This window comes from Petromyzon marinus, chromosome 2 (genome assembly GCF_048934315.1).
Source record: "Petromyzon marinus isolate PM22_M1 ecotype Great Lakes invasive population chromosome 2, UKy_Petmar_22M1.pri1.0, whole genome shotgun sequence".
NCBI lineage: Eukaryota > Metazoa > Chordata > Hyperoartia > Petromyzontiformes > Petromyzontidae > Petromyzon > Petromyzon marinus.
The window spans coordinates 7178090-7184161 of NC_133668.1; positions in this window are offsets into that span (position 1 = coordinate 7178090).

A 6072-nucleotide genomic window follows, 5' to 3' on the forward strand; every position below is an offset into this window, starting at 1 on the left:
TAAAATCAAGATAAAATGTGGTATTCACGACATTCCTCTTGCGTGAGGATAACACGACAGGGCTAAGTTTCGCAGATGCAGTCTGCAGGCAGCTTCACAGTAGGGGCGGGGCTGATTATTGAGATGTGTTTTTTTTTCCAATTGAGTAGTTTACAAGTCGAATTTTTTTTTTTACATTTGCCAAATTTGGACCGTCATGCTCGCGAACTTGGTCTGCTCTCGAATTTAGAATTACGTTGCGCGGTCGTTGACGTCCGCTGTTTAGCCGACGGGCGTGTGGGGGGTTTTTGTTGTTGTTGCGCAATGCAGTACATCCGCGGCATTAATCAGGGCGGCCCCTGGGGGTTGAACCGTAGACCTCTGCAACAAGCGGCGAATCTCGCTATCCGCGCGTGCCACATCACCGCTCCGCGTTGTTGACTTTGGTGAATGCGTCGTACGAGCAGCTTCACGTCGAATGGTCACGCTCAGCGGGGTAGATTCAATGTGCATGTCATGTGCCGGGTGGTCCAGATAACTTGCCAATTAATTTACCCCTAACATTGTTTTTTCCTTTGCATGTTAGTTTCTGTTTTAAATAAACATTACTTTTTCAAAATATTAAGTTTTAGAGAATGAAATGGGGGTTACAAGGCATATTGACCGGGCCTCTGTACGGTACACGACTGCAGGAAAAAAAATTGACCTTTAAAAAAAAAAATGTGCTTTTGTTTTTGCCTTACTCAACTCGTAACCACTAAATGGTGATCCAAGCAATATACTACAATTTCCTCCTTTGTTAACGTCTGTTTCTAACATTACTCTCTTTTTTTATTTATTTATTTTTAGGTTCTACTCCAACAGAGCCAAGCGAAAATAAATGTCTCAAACATGAGAGCAGTGGAGTGCCATGTCTCAAGCACCCCTCGGTATGGCATAGTGAGTTCATCATTAAGTGTCTATGTTCATGCTTATCATCTCTAAATAGTGTGTTAGTACGTTTGTGGCTGCCCGGTCAACGGATTTTTTGCATGAAATCTGACTCGGACATCTCCAAACTCGGTCTCTGCACGAAACACAATCCAGTCTGCATCTGCTGTGGCTCCCACACTTCAACTGCCACGTGCCGTGTGGCTGCCCTTCCCGTGACAACTGTGCAATTGAATCTGGCCTGCCCCTTTGATTGCGCCGTCACCGATGCGACGTCGTGCAATTTGAGCTGCGGGCCATTACGGGTCCAGTGGATCGCGACGACCATAGGCGGCAACCCCAAGATAATCAATGGCTTGCGTTGAGAACAAGCGTCACGTGCATTACCGTACCACGTGTCAGGAACGATCACCCGGAGAATTGAGTGAAGTCACCCGAGTCACGTCGGTCCTGCGAAGGCAAGGGCAAGTCAGGTACCACCACAAAGCAGCACAAGAGTTTGCCAATCGAGAGAACATTACAGATGTAAAATGTGAAAGCTGTAAATGTGACTCATTCCAGGCTGTGCCGCGATGTTGTTCTCTGTCCTTGTTCACCTGCCCACCTCCCCCCCAATCATTCTACCCTAAACAAGCATGGGTACGGATAGATCTCACCGAGAAGATGCTTCTCCGTAATATTAATGTGTGTAATTTTTACCCCCAACGGAGTTATTTTCTATGTTTGGGAAGCATCTTGAGATGCGACCGCGTTGACACACGATGTAAATGTAAGTTGCTGTGGCTGTTGATGACAATTGGATCACGTTCACGTTTTGGACACGTTTTTGACCTTCAGTTATGTCTATCGTGACTCTGATCGGTTGTTTTGTCCATTATGATATTTTCCTTTTCATTGTTCTATTGTCATCTTACTCCACTCACGTGTCCACCTGTTGACATTAATTGGATCAGACTCACACCTGGCCTTCTCCAAGTGCCATGTCAAAATAGTTTTGTCCATAAAAATAAACAATTCCTTGTATTTCTGAGTCCTTGCTGCTTCTAACTGGTAGGATCCTGGAGTCTGGGAGGCGATTTTTTATTTTAAAAAAAATTGATTGAATATATTTACCAATATTAAAACTAATGGAGACAGTTTTCACTCCAGATGTTTTATGTAATTTTCCAAAGGGCTTTATCAAAATTGATACGTTCCATCTCAACCCACGCCAACACACTTGCCAATTCCCCCGGGGACCAAGAGGCAGCAGACCACCGAATCAACCCCGAGTGTTCCCAATCTCTTCATACCCCAGACGCTAAGCAGCCTCCGAGCCTGATTAGTATTTGTATTGGGGGTGGGGGTGCCTGGGAAGACCGAGTGGTATAGACTTGAGATGTGACGTTGCCAGGAGGTGGCGGTATAGCAGTGGATTCTTGAATCTATGTGTGTGGAGCTTTGTTTGTTACCCCATGGGTGTGACATGTGGATTTCCAAAGAGTCATTATTGGTACAAACACCACAATGTAGGACGCTCTTGAAAAATAGTCTTATTATTGTTATACTCCCAGAAGCTGTGTAGAAGTGCCTTAACAGGGGAGGACTTTGCTCATTAGCATGCACCTCAGGTGCAGACCGGTGCGTGTGCCTCCTCATCAAAGCACCTGTGCTACTCCCGTTCCAGAAACACGAGGAGGACAAGGAGGAGGAAGAGGAACACTTTGACGACTACTCCAACCTGCACATGGCTCATAGGGATTCGATCTACGAGAACATTAACAGAACCTAGAACACCTGGAGGAGATCCACAACACTGAGTGTCTCTTTAGGACACCCTAAACTCCCACTATCCCTGTAGGACACCCTCAACTCCCGCCCTGTCTGTAGGACATCCTCAACTCTCACCCTGTCTGTAGGGCATCCTCAACTCCCACTATCCCTGTAGACAATCCTCAACTCCCACCCTCCCTGTAGGACATCTTCAACTCCCACTATCCCTGTAGGACATCCTCAACTCCCACTATCCCTGTAGGACATCCTCAACTCCCACTATTCCTGTAAGACATCCTCAACTCCCAACCTCCCTGTAGGACATCCTCAACTCCCACTATCCCTGTAGGACATCCTCAACTCCCAACCTCCCTGGAGGACATCCTCTACTTCCATCTTGGCATCATCCAATCATATCGTTCATGTTGTACGAGCACAAAGAGGCCCTTCACGTGACAGAAGTGACCGAGCACACTGAAATGAAACAAAAAACGCAGTATTACCGAGATCAATATTATTCCCCTCCAGGACCCGATCAGTGTGGCTAAGATGCAGTAACTGAGAAATATCGGTTTGCAGGGCCCCTTCGAAGTGGCAGGCCTCATGCGGTCGTGGGCCGTGTACGATGAAGGTGCGGACTGTATATTGTCTGCTTTCTGCAGGCCATTGGATTTCCCGCTTGCCGTAGGATACCCACAACACCCAGCCGCTAACAGCAAGTCACTGGCTACGTTAGGTTAAGACTGCGACAGAACAATATTTGACGCGTGGTCGACGCCCCGCGAGCCCTTACTAGGATTAAACCCAAACGCGGCGGGAGCTTACGGCGAAAATAATAATTTGCAATTCAGTGACACTTTTCTGCGATTAGTGGATGACGACGTTTGGTGTTTCCGCAGCACGTTCCATAGCTAAGTGAGTAACGTACTGGATGCTCAGCTTCTCGTATACTGTAGTGATATGCCTCGTGTTACAGTAATCATTCACGACATACGTGTTACGTACTATATAGCGATTACGAATAACTGCACTTTCTAAATGAATAACCGCTTTTTTCTAAACTCACGTAAGACAAAACGCAGCTCCCACGTCCGTGCAAAAAAAATTGCCTTTGTCTGCCACGTCGGCGAACGGTCAGAAAGGTGTCGCGCGCGTGCGTGACGCGCGCTTCTTGTCCTCATGTTCACCCTTTCGGGTCACGGTTCGTGCTCCTGTTCGCAGCAATATTAAAATCACGTACCGCGGCAACATGCGCATGTTACAGTCGCTGATTTTGTGACTTGGCGACTCATGATGATGATATTGGTCATAACGAGCGTACATTGAACCGTTCACCTTCTTGCGTGTTATTTTGTATCAAATAAAACCGAGCGTGCTTAACTGCATTTTTTATTTATTTATTTACGATTGATTTGGTGATCATGCTGCTGCTTTGGGCAGTCGTGCACAAGCAGTTTACGAATATGAGAAAAACAAGTTATAGCTGACTCGCTGTCTGGCGGGCTTGTCTAGTTGGCCACACGCCGCCCAGCGCGCAGAAGAGAGGGGGGGGGGCACGCGGTTGGGGGCGTTTGAGGAGGGTGCGGATTGCGGGGGGCTGGGAGCTGTCACGCTCGAGAGGGGGGCATCCAGGGGTGGGGAGATGGGGACGTTGCAGGTGGGGGGAGGACCGTCGTTCAATGACGGGTACTTTTGTGTACGTTAAACTTCTTTCGCACCGTACGTAGCCAATCGTAGCTCATCGGCGGTGCGGGGGAGGACAACAAACTAAACACACAAAAAGTTTTGCTGGCTGATTGGCTGGAGGGACGGACGGACGAACAGACAGATGTGCGGTCACGGTCAAACAACGAGTGGGCTTCCAAAGCAGATAACACAACCTCATCACATTCGTCAATAAAACAACTCAGTTTATTTCTGGATAATACCCGTTGCGAGCTTAAGGATCACTCGTTTTTCCCGCGTGGCGTCGGTGCGCTGGAGGAAATCCCAACGCACCTGCGTCCCGTCACGCGCCGAGCCGCCCTTATCAGCAGAGAGAAGTTCTGCCGACCCACGAACAGCGCCGTCCGATCGTCGCGCGCCAGCTCGCTTTGCGGGTGCACGCACACGTTCCCTCCGTGCCACGTGGCCGTGAGCACCTCCGCGTGCGAGCTGCTCGCTGGGTCGCGCTGGTACCACCAGCCCTCGTGGATGCGCAGCCAGAGGTTGGGTGGGGCACAGGGCATCAGCGGGGCTCACGAGGTGAAGCAGAGTGGGTTGTCGGTTAGGCGCGAGGTCAGCGCAGTGGACCAATCTCAGCCCGCGTGGGTAGCGTCGTCGGGTCAGCTGCAGCTCAGCTGCTTGTCACAGAGCACATAGCCTGTGATTTTATTTCTCCGTGCAGAATTTGGGCGTGAGGCTTTGCAGATTCAAGATGTCAACGATGTACCTATTGAGATGCTGTATTCCCCTGTGCGCTTGAAACATGCACCTCTGTACCTATGCACCTGTGTACCAATACCACATTCACCTGTGTGTACCCGTGTACCTATGTACTTATAGGGTTACTCACCTGTGTACCCATGACGCATGCACCTGTGTATCCAAGACGCGCACCTGTATCGTGCAGAGTATGTAAATTCCATTTAATTAAATGTAATTGGTATCTGAATTACACACCGCAAATTCGTCATTTGCATATAAATTACACGAGACATGGTAATTTGGTCATTTATATCCTAACACTTCTTCCAGTCATTTGAATGCATTTTCCCGTTTCTGCCGGGCTATAAGGGTTCCAGAACTTGCACCTCCAAGGCAAATCTCCAGAAGGATCCTGAAGTAAACTGAAATATTTATTTATTGTACCAAATAAGATCCACTTAGCTTTATTGCAATATTTCAGAAGGGACCTGGCCACATATGATAGCTCACGTGGAAGTGGCTTATCACGTGGACATTTATAGCAGCCAAATACTTTCAACGCGTTTTTCTAAATATGGAGGGCAAAACCCGAAGGACCCGGAGAAAATCCACGCCACCACGGAGGGAGAGAGACACGCAAAACTCCCAATATACAGCAGGCGTCAGGGCCGGGATCGAACCCACGACCTCCTTCCATACCAGGCGAGAGAGTTAACATCTCCTCGCCACCGCGGTACAGCCAGGCCCTCACCGTGGCTGCTGTTCATCCAGGGCTCGAGTCGAGGGAGGCGGCTGGGATCTCGGCGACAGGGACCCCGACCTGTGGTGGTAAGCGGTCGCCTGGCAGAGGGAGGACCCACAGGGCCGTGATTGGTCTTCTCGTGGGGGTGTGCGTGGGGGGTGTGAGCAGCGACAGGCAGTACCACCCGCGTGTGCGTGTGTGCACGCGAGGGGAGCGGTGGCGCAGTGGTTAGCGCACTTGTGATAAGAACCCGGCGACCCGAA